The 13,420-nt window shown below is 28.7% G+C and overlaps 1 long non-coding RNA gene across 1 annotated transcript; it reads right to left on the bottom strand.

The window, feature by feature from the left end:
* Nucleotides 1-1,150: 1,150 nt before the first annotated feature.
* LOC145315308 (uncharacterized) lies at nucleotides 1,151-1,744 on the bottom strand. The gene is made up of 2 exons (XR_013878026.1): nucleotides 1,694-1,744; nucleotides 1,151-1,435 (listed from the first exon to the last, which is right to left on the bottom strand). It is a non-coding gene; the product is annotated as an uncharacterized LOC145315308 (long non-coding RNA).
* Nucleotides 1,745-13,420: the final 11,676 nt, after the last annotated feature.

Here is a 13,420-nt window from a genome sequence, read left to right as displayed (position 1 = left end):
GTCTGCATATTCAACACTAACTCAGCTAGTTAGTGGGGCATTGATGCGCTAGTACCCAAAGTCAGTCAGAATCTGCTGTATTCGTGCACATTCCCTTTAAGCCAGTACCCAAAGTCTGAGACTCTTAAGAATTGAATATTTGATCCATTGTCCCCTCTCTTACTCCCTGCTATAAAGCACTATAATATGCACCATAATGCTGGGTATGTTGACAAGAAAAATCAGTCTTCTAGATTAAATATCAGCTGTGAAAATCCCATAGTGTAAGAAGACTTTTTATACATTCATAAGAGATGAGACAAAAGTACTTTAATTAACTCACAAGTATTTAAATTTGAAGTTTAGTTTGCATTACAAACTGTTTAATGTACAAGTGTGTTAGTTTTTCAGGTGCTTAATATAAAAAAGATTAAAATATTTTTTAGATATTTTAAAAATATTTAAGTAGACTATTCAGCTTTAATTAAAGTGGTCACAACTGACATAGTATTGACATATTAATTTTTATGTTAAATATTTGAACAAGGTTTTAAGCATGAAAAATCTTTAATCTTAAAGCTCCTATGATGGTATCTTAGAAAAAGCATGTTTTATTTTGCATGTTTTAAACTTTTAAATTCTAAACTGTAAGATGTAACCTTCAGATGAAATATTTACAATATATGACATGCTTTTCATAAAGAGTGGGGGTTTCTGCGTGTTATAGAAAACGCTTTGAGTGCTAATAATATTATTTAAAATGTGTTACTTTTTTATATGTTTCATTATTATTTGGCCACAACTTGGTCAAAAATGCTCGCAAATCAGACCTTTTTTACCAAGTTGTGGCCAAATAATAATGAAACAAATAAAAAGGTAACACATTTTAGTGTTACAAAACAACAATAACAAATAATATAATTTTTTTTTTTTTTTCATGCACTAGTGCAAGGGAAAGTTTAAAATGTAAGTCAAGAATTAATTTTGTTTTAATTTTTAATTATTTAATAATTAATTATTTGTTTTGATATTGGCTGATAAATAATATTTTTTATGATTTCTAAAACTACAAATTAAATTAACCAAAAATATCCTTGTTTATTAATGTATTTCAGAATTGCAATTTTGATAAAAATTTTCTTTAAATAATAAATATAATTATCTTTTTTTTTCTTCAGAAAATTCTTATTTTCCAATTCCGCCTCCTGCTCCAAACCCGCCTCCAAAACCACCTCCGAGACCACCACCTCCTCCACCACCACCTCCACCGCCGCCTCCTCCAAGACCTCCACCAAATCCACCTCCAAATCCAGCACCAAATCCTCCACCTAGACCACCTCCGAAGCCTCCACCACCTCCACCGCCGCCTCCAAAGCCTCCACCAGGAAAGAATGGTAGGGCCAGAGCTGCTGATACATACAGGCTAAAAGCCAATAATACTACAAACAACTTCATCCTAATAAATAAGAAGTATAATTAATAATTAAGATAATCAATCGAAAGCTTCTGTTTATTTTGTAAACAAATGCAGTACTTAAAAAAAAATTAAATTTCGTTGCTAGTGTTAATAGCAGATACTATTTAGAAAGAGGTATATTTACAAAATAATGATATATCTATAATATCAGCTGAGAAAATGAGATTTACCCTTTAGGGTTACGGACAGGCTGACAAATTGATCATAGTCTACGACAAAGAAAGTAAATATTTATACCTTAATATTTGTATTGTTCTTGTTTTTTGAGGTAATTACTGGGTACTGAATTGAGATTGTATGTCAGTGACCTTTTATACCCAAATTTAAATAAATCATAAATAGGGGGTGGAGTTCAGAGCATAAATGTGGAGAAATCTCCGCCTCCTTTTAAAAACACGTGATATATTAAGTATACTTAACAGTATAGGATAAACATTCACCTGGATTAGTTTTCTAGTGTTTAACAGAAAGATATAGAAAAGGGAAGCTTGATTTAAGACTTAATTATATCAACAAGTAAAATCTTCATAAAAGGGAACAAGGATCACATCCATAAGTAGTGTGGCTCTAAAATATGCTCAAAAGTTGTACCAACAAAGCAAATACATTAAAAACAGATTGCTAAAATAAGATGTTTAGTGGTCATACAAATATCTCCAAAAGAAATTTCAGCAGTCTTTGTTTGATAACACCATAAAAAAAAGGGGAAGTAGATCACAGGGGAAATTCGGAAAAATCTCCGCCTCCTATTTAGCTTTACCTGGATTAGTTGTCTATTGTATAACAAAATATATGAAAAGGGTTTTAAATTTTAATCAGAGAGGAGAGGGACATTTACCTGTTTTTGAAAACCGATGCTTTTCCATAATTAGGGTAGATCCGTCCGTCCGTCCGTACGTAACGGATAGCTCTTTTCGTTAATTTAGGCATGTTAGAATTGTCCTATCGATTTCAAAGTTTGCATGATGATTCCTATAAAAGTTAGGTACGAGTAAGAAAGCGAAGCAACTCTATCATTTTACCAGAAAGTCCGTACGTCCATTTTAAACATGTTGCTTTTTAACTTTTTTAACATCAAATTTTTATGTGATAAAATTATCCAATTGGTCTGATTTTTGGAATACTGATTCCTAGGACAACATAGTATTATGTTATAAGCGAAGCAACTCTATAGTCAAGTCCTAAAAATGTAAGTATGTCCATAAACATTATGCTGTATCAAGTAGTTTTTCAACAAATTTACTTACAATTTTTTGTTATAAGCGAAGCATCTTTTTAGTCATGTCCTAAAATTGTATGTATGTTCTTAAACAATATACTGTATTTAAGCAGTTTTTTCAGCCGATTTAATTACAATTTTGTTTCGTTCGACTTTTATACATTTATATTCTGATTATTCAGTTCTGACACTATACAAGTGTTAATGTTCGTTTGTCCTATCGTTTCAGAGCTTCGCTTTTATGGATGTTGTCATCCTTGTTTATAGATCATCTGTTTTCAAGAAATTAAATTCCTTTCTTTGGATGAATAATCAACAAGGATGACAATATCCATAAGTAACTACATAAACCACAAAGTATTTTAATCTACAGAAGGGGTTAATTTTGGGAATGAATATCAATTTATCGTTCATTGTCTTATTTCTTAAAATCCCTGATTTAAAAAGGGGAATACTGATAACAAATACATTCTACCTCTCTCTCTCTCTCCCCCCTCTCTCTCTCTCTCTCTTTCTCTCTCTCTGGTAAGAGCTTGATTGATATGTCAAAGATATATTGTTTAGGAGAATGGGGAAAAGTAATTTTGACAGAGAAACAATAGAAATTGGGGGAATGTTTTGGTGGCTGGTTTGGATTGTAAATAAAAGAATTTTTGGGGTTGGGGGGGATAAGAAAGAGAAAAAAGAGAAGTAACTTACATTTTGGTTCTAGATCTACCAGAAGCATATTTATGGATTGTAGACGATCCAAAGACATTTTATCTCAGTCATAACAGATAATCGTTCCTTTTTTGCACCTGTTCTTATGCCAAGGCATGTGTTAGTAATGTCAAGCATCCCAAAAAGATTTGGCAAGTAATAATTATTCATTCTATTAATAATTGGTATGGATATCTTATTGGTTTTAGGTAGAAAAATCAAAAACTGCGAATGAACAATCTAATAAAACTCTATTGAGGGGATTTTCAGTTAAGAAGAAAGGATTCCTACACAGGGATATCATTTTAAATACATAGATAGATACATTTCCAGTGGCAAAGCGACTCTATAACTTAATTTGTCTGTCTATTCTTAAAGAGTGAAATACTTGAAGGGGATAGGGTTTAATAACTGTATTTCCCTATCGCAATGACCTTGTGACGACTCTCAATTGGGTCTTTGAAAAACAACCAATGGTGTCGGGAGTATTAACACAGCCAAGTAGCAGAATACAATTTGCTAGCAGACAAAAAAAAAGGTCATTGGAAAATAGTGTGATGTAGTAATCTGTAATACTATATATCTGTTATTTACTCGGTTGTTATCAGAGATAGATGGCATTTTTGCAGATTTTCGATAAGTTCTTCTATAATAGCTAATTTTTTCCATTGATCTGTTTGTAATATTTAGGGGAAAACTATTTTGCATATTGCCATCCTTGTTACTATAATGTATAGATAGATAGATGGATAGATACATTACATTTTCATGTATTGTTTTGTATCTACCTCATACACTTCATTGCACCCTTTATATTGAGCGGATTTTATAGTCAATCTTTTTAGGGGAATCACAGAGAAATTTCAGGTTAGAACTAGGTTTGATATATACTGTAACATAAGAAATTAGGCAACTTTGAAACCAGTTTTTGTAGTAAATACTTATATAGTATTAAAACAGCTGCTAAATAAACACATGTAAACATATATATATAACAATACAAAACCATAACCATTTTCAGTAAACAAAAAAGTAAAAATACTAAAATACCTATTTTTGCAAAGGATTTAGAATATAAGTAGATATTATGAAGAATTGTAGTCAATTTAGGTTGCTAATATGCACATCCCTTATCGGACAGCTTTTTCATCCAGTCGGAGTGGAGGTGATGGGGTAAAGTAGGTGGGTTGGGGGATCGTTATTTTAGCCAACTACAAGTTTCACTTTATTTAAAGTACATGATATTCTGTAAGATCCAAGAAATAATAAATCCATTATTTTTGCATATATTGAAGCATAAATTTCATTATTTTTGTATTTTCTTGCATTTTTGTTATATGTTAAAACAGAAAAAGTTAATTTTCTACTTTTTTATTGCAATGAACAATAACATTTATATTCTATTGCTCAAAAAATAGGCTCCTCTAATGCTTCTTATTTTTATTTAGATTATTTGTTTCCCTCTCTTTTACCCCATATCCTTCCCTCCTCTCCCTACTCCCCTCTTCCGCTTCTTCGAATCGGCGTGAAATCTCACACCTCCACTGTGTTCTTGATTCTGATTGGTTAATGGGATAATATTTGCTGGCCTCTGATTGGCTGAGAGTAGGTGTGAATGTGCTATTATTGGCTAGACAGAGGTGTTAAAATTTACATTATCTTTATTGGATAAGAATAAACAAAGATTGTTACTGTTGTAAACTTAAGTCTCAGAGAATAATGGATATAGAGTAGACGTGGATATCATGAAAGGGGAAAAATTGTCGTCAATTTAGGTTGCTAGCACGGAACTCGTCAGTTCGTTCATCCAGTAGGAGGGGAGGTGATGGGGAAAACTGGTTGGATGAGAAGTATCATTATGTTAGCCCGCTGCAAGTTAGACTTGAACATGAAAATCTGGTGTAAGATCCAAGTAATAATAAATCCATTCTCAGAGAGTATTATTTTACAACAAGCTGCACGCCCATAGTCTCAAAAGACATCTTAAACTTCAGATGAAATAGGTAAAAGCCTGCCCAAAGGCTTATATAAATGTACCCTGCAATGAAAAACTCAATCAACATAGCAGTTAGTGAGTTCTTAACGGACAGGTGACAAAAAAAATAACATCTTTATTGCATACTAGTGGCTACGCACTTGATGGGGGGGTTATTGTTACAACCAAATTTTATGTATTTTAAACTTAAAAAGAAAGGTATTTGGGAGTATTTTTTTCTGGGGGGAGAAAATAACTGAAAACCATCACAGGATCAGTAGTTAAATTCTTTAAAGAGTAGAGCCAAATCGGTTCAGTGGTTACTGAGATCTTAAGCTTTATTATTATGAAATAAAAAAATTGAAATATTTTAGTGATAATATGGTAAAAAAATTTAAATATCGTATACAAAGGGTTAATTTATAAATTCAAACTATTTGTAGTAAATTTAGTTTTAAAATCTTTTGCTAGGTGTTATATTATTTGACATAATAAATATAGATGATAAGGAAATATCAGTAACTTCATTGAATATTTATTTCATTGGAATCAAATTGGTGCATTTCATTAAATAAGATTGTAATACTTTTCTTTTAAAAAGAATAAAATAAAGCAGAACCATAAATTTTGGATATAGTAAAATAAATTAATTTATCCTTCAATGTACCTGATACTTAACTATCATTCATTATAGTTTTTTCTTTTTAAATATATGGAGACTTTAAAAGTCTAATACATAATTGAAAATTTATCCTATATTGATCTACTAGAGTTTGGCTCGATATAATTATCTCCCTATTGGCTAGTTTTCTATATGCATATCTATTTCTCAATAAATCTATTTTCCTCACCCGGCATTACTATCTAAAAGAAAGTAAATATTTAATAATTTAAATGATTTTAAAAAGATTTTTTAAATTATATTTTTTTCTTTACATTACCATCACCAAAGGGTTAATGATGATGATTACAATTTTAGTTTAATATTTGACCACACAAAATGTCGCCACAATCGAATTCTTTTAAAACAGAGTTTTCTTAAATTTATTATATTATAAATTTAAATTTTCTTTTTTATGATTGAAAATTAAATACATCAATATAAGGTAAATAGCAACATGAAATGAAAAAAATGAATTCATTTTTAATAAAGTAAAATAATGGGTCTTATCGTTCTGGGCAATGAGAGTTTATTATGGATTGTTGGAGCACTATGAGTTTTGATCATATATTCCTTGGAAAACTTGAGCTCGTTTATAGACATTTATTTCCTATATAGATCTGACATGGATCTTGAAGCAATTAAGCAGGCCGTTTTGTACATGTTAAAAATTGGAAGATTTCATTAAATAAAAGTTATCGCAAATATACTTAGTAAATAATATCGAAATCCCTATTCAAATTTTCAATTATTTTATTATATACCTTCCCTTCTCTCTTATTTATTTTCTTAAGTTCACATCCAGTTGGTAGAATCCTTGCAGGCTTTTGATATAAAGAATTAAGTATTATTTAATGCTGCAAAGTTGTACACATATCTCACTAGTTGCTTCACCATGGGGAGCTCGGTAGACGTCATAAAAATAGCCTAAAATCCCCCACAGATATAATTAAAGCTTCACTGATAAGTAAATTGTCTTTAAATTAGTAATTTCTGAGATCTTTATAATATATAATGGGAATATTTATATAATGAACAAATGAAATTTTTTAGTAATAGAAAAATACTAAAATACTTTGCTAGGTGTTATACTATTCGGTTTAGAAAAAAAAGTTAAATGATAAGAAGTTTACAAAATATTACTTTTACATTTTTTTGTTTGTAAAATGTATGTTTCTAAATATGATTTACCTAATATATTATTTCATAAAAGAGATGTAGTAGATTTATTTGATTTTGATATAGTTAAATAAATAAGATATTATACCAAGATAATATGTATATCTTAGCATTAAATATAATTCTTTCTTTTCTTTTAATATCTGCAGACTTTACAGTCTAATACATGCTTTAAAATTTTTTCGGAAGAATAATAATGTTGAATCTATCCATTTTATTTTATTTGTTATACCTGCCTTTCCCTCTTTATTTGTATTCTTAAGCTACTCACCCTGTTGATAAAATTCATAAACGCTACTGATTTTTAATATCAAATATTCTTTAAGGATGCAATGTTAAACATATTTAACTAGTTGCTTCCAGGAGAGCTCTGTGGAGGACATAAAATAGCCTTAAACCAACTAAAGATATAAAAAAAGCGTCCCTAAAAAGTACACTGTGTTTGGAACAGAATTTTCTATACCTTTACATTATAGGATGGAATTATTTATTTAAATAACAAATAAATTATTTCATTAAAAGTAATTTTCAAAATCGTATGCAAAGGGTTAAATTAAGTCAAACTTGTTGAAAAGTTTAGTTAAAAGTATTTCGCTATGTGTTATTATATTTGACATTAGTAAGAAAGATGATTAAAAATTTTAAGCATTATCATAAAAGCATTACTTTTAAGGATATAAACAAAGTTAAACTATAAAGGATTTATTTGAATTTTGTTTCAAATAGAAATAAAAATTTATGATAAGCATTTAAATATAATCAAGTAAAACATATTCTATGAAAACAACCACTAATTATTCCACATACTTGATACTTTAAACTTATTGTTATTAATATATGGATACTTTAAAGTCAATCAACTTATCTTAGTTTATTAACTGAAAACCTTTAATAACCTCCCAAGAAAATAACTTAAAACCACCACAGGACCAATAGGTATTTACCCTGAAGAGTAGAATCCTATCGGTTCAGTGGTTACCGAGATCTTATGGACGGACAGACATCAAGCTACTTTGTTTTATAGATAGAGAGGTACGCCTCCCTCCTCTTGTCTCACACCCCTTGGTAAAACCCTGCGCACGCCAATGATATAAATATAAAATATTACTTAATGATGTAATACTACTAGAAATTCAGGGAGGGAGGGGATTTTGTATGTTAATTTCACTGGTACCCAAGGTTTTACTACTTTAAGTACCTTCATTGAATTGTAATTGATTTAATTTCAAAATAAAAATATATTCAAACTTTCAACCAATAATTTTACTGAAAAGGAAATTTTATTTATACTTGATCGACAATTTATCGTTAATTGTCTTATCTCATGGATTCCTGTATAGGAACAAGATTCTTTAAAAACCCTGTTTGTAAAACCCGTACAGGCTACTGATATAAAAAATCAAATACTTTTAGTGATGTAATTTTATACATATTTTATAAGCCTATGGAGACCATAAAAATAGCCAAAAACCCACTAAAGATATTAATGATGCTTCCCTGAAAAGTACATTGCCTTTGAACATGTAATTTTGATATTTTAATACTATAGGATAGGATTATTAATGTAATTAACAAACGAATTATTTTAGTAACAGAATAAAAAGTAAATTAATAAATCGTATACAAAGGGTTAAATTAATTGAAACTATTTTTGTAAAGTTTGGTTTCAAAAAATTTCTCTAGATGGTAGGTATACTTTTTGACATAAGTAAATTAGATGAATATAAATTTTGAGTTATTTTATAAAATATTAATTTTATTAAAAAGAAATTATTGTATTTTGCTATATATGACATATTAGTATTTGTTTTTTATAAAAAAAAAAAAAGTGCATTGCAGTTAAATTTAGATGTAGTTTAAATCATTAGTTTCTGCAATTTCTGTTATAAATTATTGCATTAAATATACTTTCTCTTTTTTTCATTCTAATATCTGAAGACTGTAAAGTCTAATTCAATATTGAAACACTGAACTATTTATTGACATAGTAAATTACTCCGATTTTTAGATTTTGAGGCCTACCTTTCTATATTTCATCCTCTTAAGTTTAAGTTGGTAAAACTCTGTGCACGCCACTGATATAAATATTAAATGTTGTTCTATGATGTAATACTACTAGAAATTCAGAGAGGGAGGGGACATTGGGCTGTTTATTTCACTGGTACCCAAGATTTAATAACCACGTTATCATATTAGTTTACTCAAAAACTTTTACATAATTGTAACACAAACTAGTATTATTCAAAGTTTCCAACTAAAAATTTTGATCTACAGAAGGGGGATTTTTGTACATCCTTTTTGGGTGATGTAAATCAATTTATCGTTGTCTTATACTTCAAGATTATTATCAAAGTCGTAAACAAAGGGTTAAATTAAGTCAAACTATTTGTTGAAAATTTTAGTTTAAAAATATTTCGCTAGGTGTTATAATATTTGACATTAGTAAGATAGATGGTTAATAACTTTAGGCACTATAATAAACATTTATTTTAAAAAATTATTTACTAAGTTTGGCTAAATAGAATTTAAGTGAATTTTGTTTCATATTTTTTTAAAAAATTCTAGGGTAAACATGTTGATTTATTTAAATGAATCAGTATGTATAATCTCACTATTTCTTGTATCACATTCATTGTAATCTCTTCTCTCGTTCTTGTGAATATATGGAGACTGTTAAGTCAATAGTTAAATTCAATACCTGTAAGTAATTTCTTATATCATTATTTAAAATATATTCTCCAACATCATCATTTAATTCACGTCTACCTACGTCATTTCTTATCTTTTCCTGTCTCACACCCCCTTGTCATAAATCCTGTGCACGCCATGATATAAATAATAAATGTTGTTCAATGATGTAATACTACTAGAAACTCAGGGAGGAAGGGGACGTAAATTGAAATTTTGATTTAACTGGTACCCAAGATTTTATAACCCCGTTATCTTATATGTTGGATCAAAAAATTGGATACCTTTACTTCATTGTAATTGGTTTGTAACACGAACTAGTAATATTCTAACTTTCCAACCAATAATTTTAATCTACATAACGGGAAATTTTGATTATTTTTAATGGTGATGTACATAAATTAATTGTTCATTGTCTTATACCTTAAAATTCCTGCAGAAACAAGTTTTTTTAAAAATCCGCCGCGCCGTAAAGAAATTTTTACTAATCTGCTTTTTTAATGGATGTAAAAAAATGGATATTATAACAGGAGAAAAATTGTCGTCAATTTAGGTTGCAATTTCCCCTCGCATTGATTGGGCGAGCCGTTTATCCAGTAGGAGGGGAAGAGATGGGATAAAGGAGGGGGATGGGGGAGATCGTTATTTTAGCCTACTAGAGGGTTAACTTTATCATAGATGAAAATCTCGCGTAAGATCCAAGTAATAATAAATCCATTGCTTTTTGTAATCCAATCAAATTATCTTCAGTTCCATACCTATGATTCTTTTCATATCAATAGTAGGCATATAAAACTGCAAACTAACCAAAAAGGAAGGGTTGGTTGTATTCTGTATGTCAATGATGATACACAAATTTACCCATTTTGTAGATTACAATTTTTGGTCTAAATGTTTGGACACTCAAATTAATGAATAAACCAATAAATATTTAATAAAAGTCCCCAAAGTTGTTGAGCTAACGAATAAGAAAACGTTATCACAAAACTTTGGAGACTAGTGTAATAAACAATGCATTGATATCTTCCTTCTTTCATTGGAGAGGGTAAAAGTAAACACTTCAAAAAGAAATAAAACCCTAAAATATTTTGATTTTTAATGATAATTAACTTAACCTACAGGAATTCTCTATATTAATGAGCTTTGTAAAGAAGTGGTATCAACTTTTTTGCTTTTTATTTAAGATAGCTAGCCGGTTCTTTCAGTAAGTAGTAGATGTAAAATTTTTCATAGAATTCAGATATGCAATCGGTTTTTTTGTAGACCTCTTATTTTTTAAGTAATTTAAGTTTTTTTTTTAAAATAATTAAGTCGGTTTTAAGGTACTAAAACGCAACAAAATGAAAGAAGAAAATGGCCAGTATGAACAAAAATAGTAAGATCTTTAATTTGACACCTTACTTTTAAAATTCTGTTGAGTAATTATTGAAAAAATCTATTTTTTTAACCTCGGTTTAATAAAAACTTTAGACCTAAATATTTTCTCAAACAGACATAAAAAACATGGGTTCATATATACCTTTAGAATCAGAAAAATATTACGAATCTATTCTAAGCAAAATTGAAAAAGTTTTATAAAACTATAATAAAAAAATAAGTTTATTTTAAGAATCATAATTTTCGGCTTTAAAGGGTTAGCTTGAACCAAACCTGAACCAAACCTAAACTAAAGACAATGCAATGTAGCAGATATTTTTTAAACACAAGAAACAATAATGTATTTTTAACTGCATTGTTTTAAAGTTTATAAACAGACTGATGCATATTTGTTCATAATTTTTCATTCTTTACATGTTCTTTAACATCACTATATTTAATGTAGTATCTATTGTATATATTGTATGAACGTTCTCCTTTTTTACTGGCAATTCTATAGGTTAATTTTATAGGTTGAGCTTCCCGATTCGTCAATTTTTGCGATTTGTGATTGGCTAGTTTAGTAGTTACAATTCTTAAAATAAACTTTTTATTTTTTCTATTTTTTATTACAATTTTTTTAAACTTTTTCAATTTTGCTTAGAATAGATTCATATTATTTTTCTCATTCTAATGGTATATATGAACCCATATTTTTTATGTCTGTATGAGAAAATATTTAGGTTTAATGTTTTGATTAAACCGAGGTTTTAGAGAACCCCCTCTTTTGATAGTAATTTTGAATACATTTTTTGTCAACTTGGTTTATTATGTACTATACCGTAGTATTTTGCAGTAAATATTTAGACAGGATCAGAAGGAACGCCTCAATGCAAGAATATATTATTAAATTTGATAAAAAGGATCAATCTTAGCATTTGATGTGTGGGGGAGGGGGTTTCACTGGAGGACAATAGCCTAAAATCTTTCCAAGAATTTTATGTATTTAAAAAAAAAACTAAAAATAATGTATATTAGAGAATACTAAGATATAATTGTTTTCCAGTAAAGCTTCCAAAACGATAAATGTTAGAAATGGTTCTTAGTTCTTAGTTGTACTGAAAAATCATGTATAGAATCGTAGTAATAATATAAAAAAAAGAAAGAAAGCTGTCTTAAATAAAATGCGACAAAAAAACTATTCTTTAATTTTAATTTTTAAAAAATATAATTCATTTTAAAATAAGAAATAAAATACAATTACCTATGCTTACCTATATCAAATTTTCATCTTTAAAAAAGTTAAGGGGGCTCCTTTTTGATGATAAGAAAAGTTTAAAAGTACTAGATGTTTCATCAATACTACACAAAAGCAAAAATTGCACATAAAATATATATGTGTGTTTAAATCAACGTTATTTTTAGCTCACTTAAAGGATGGGATATTGAATGATAAATAAATCTTCACCCTAAAATACTTCAAATACTTCTTCTTAAAGTTGACAAATTTTAAAAGGGAAAAAAGTGTTGTAAATTGTAAATATTATTTGTCCTCTTCCTTCCAGGGAATTTATGGGATAATACAATGGACGATAATTTGACTATGAAGAAAAAACAAGTTTACCCCTTCTGTAGATTGAAATTATTGGTTTAAACGTTTTAAACCAACCAATCACGATTATACTAAAGTACCCAAAGTTTTTGTGCCAACTTTGGGTACTAGTGTAATTTAAAATCTAGCCTCATTTCCAAAATTTGCGGTTTTAATGGCTAACCAATGACAGGATATTAGTAAAAAGTGTATTTAGTTTTGTAATCAGCCTTTCAAAATCATATCTCCGGAAAATATCAATGGAAATATTATAAATATAATCAGGAATAGAGGGATTTGTAATCATTCTTTTAAAACCATATCTCCGGAAAATATCAATGGAAATATTATAAATATAATCAGGAATAGAGGGATATGTAATCATTCTTTCAAAATCATATCTCCGGAAAATATTAATAAAAATATTATAAATATAATCAGGAATAGAGGGATATGTAATCATTCTTTCAAAATCATATCTACGGAAAATATCAATGGAAATATTATAAATATAATCAGGAATAGAGGGATATGTAATCATTCTTTCAAAATCATATCTCTGGAAAATAATAATGGAAATATTATAAATATTATCA

Source organism: Acartia tonsa, chromosome 3 (assembly GCF_053477335.1).
Source record: "Acartia tonsa isolate MP-2025a chromosome 3, ASM5347733v1, whole genome shotgun sequence".
Taxonomy (NCBI): domain Eukaryota; kingdom Metazoa; phylum Arthropoda; class Copepoda; order Calanoida; family Acartiidae; genus Acartia; species Acartia tonsa.
The sequence above is the reverse complement of the archived record's forward strand: the minus strand, read 5'-3'. Positions and strand labels throughout refer to the sequence as shown.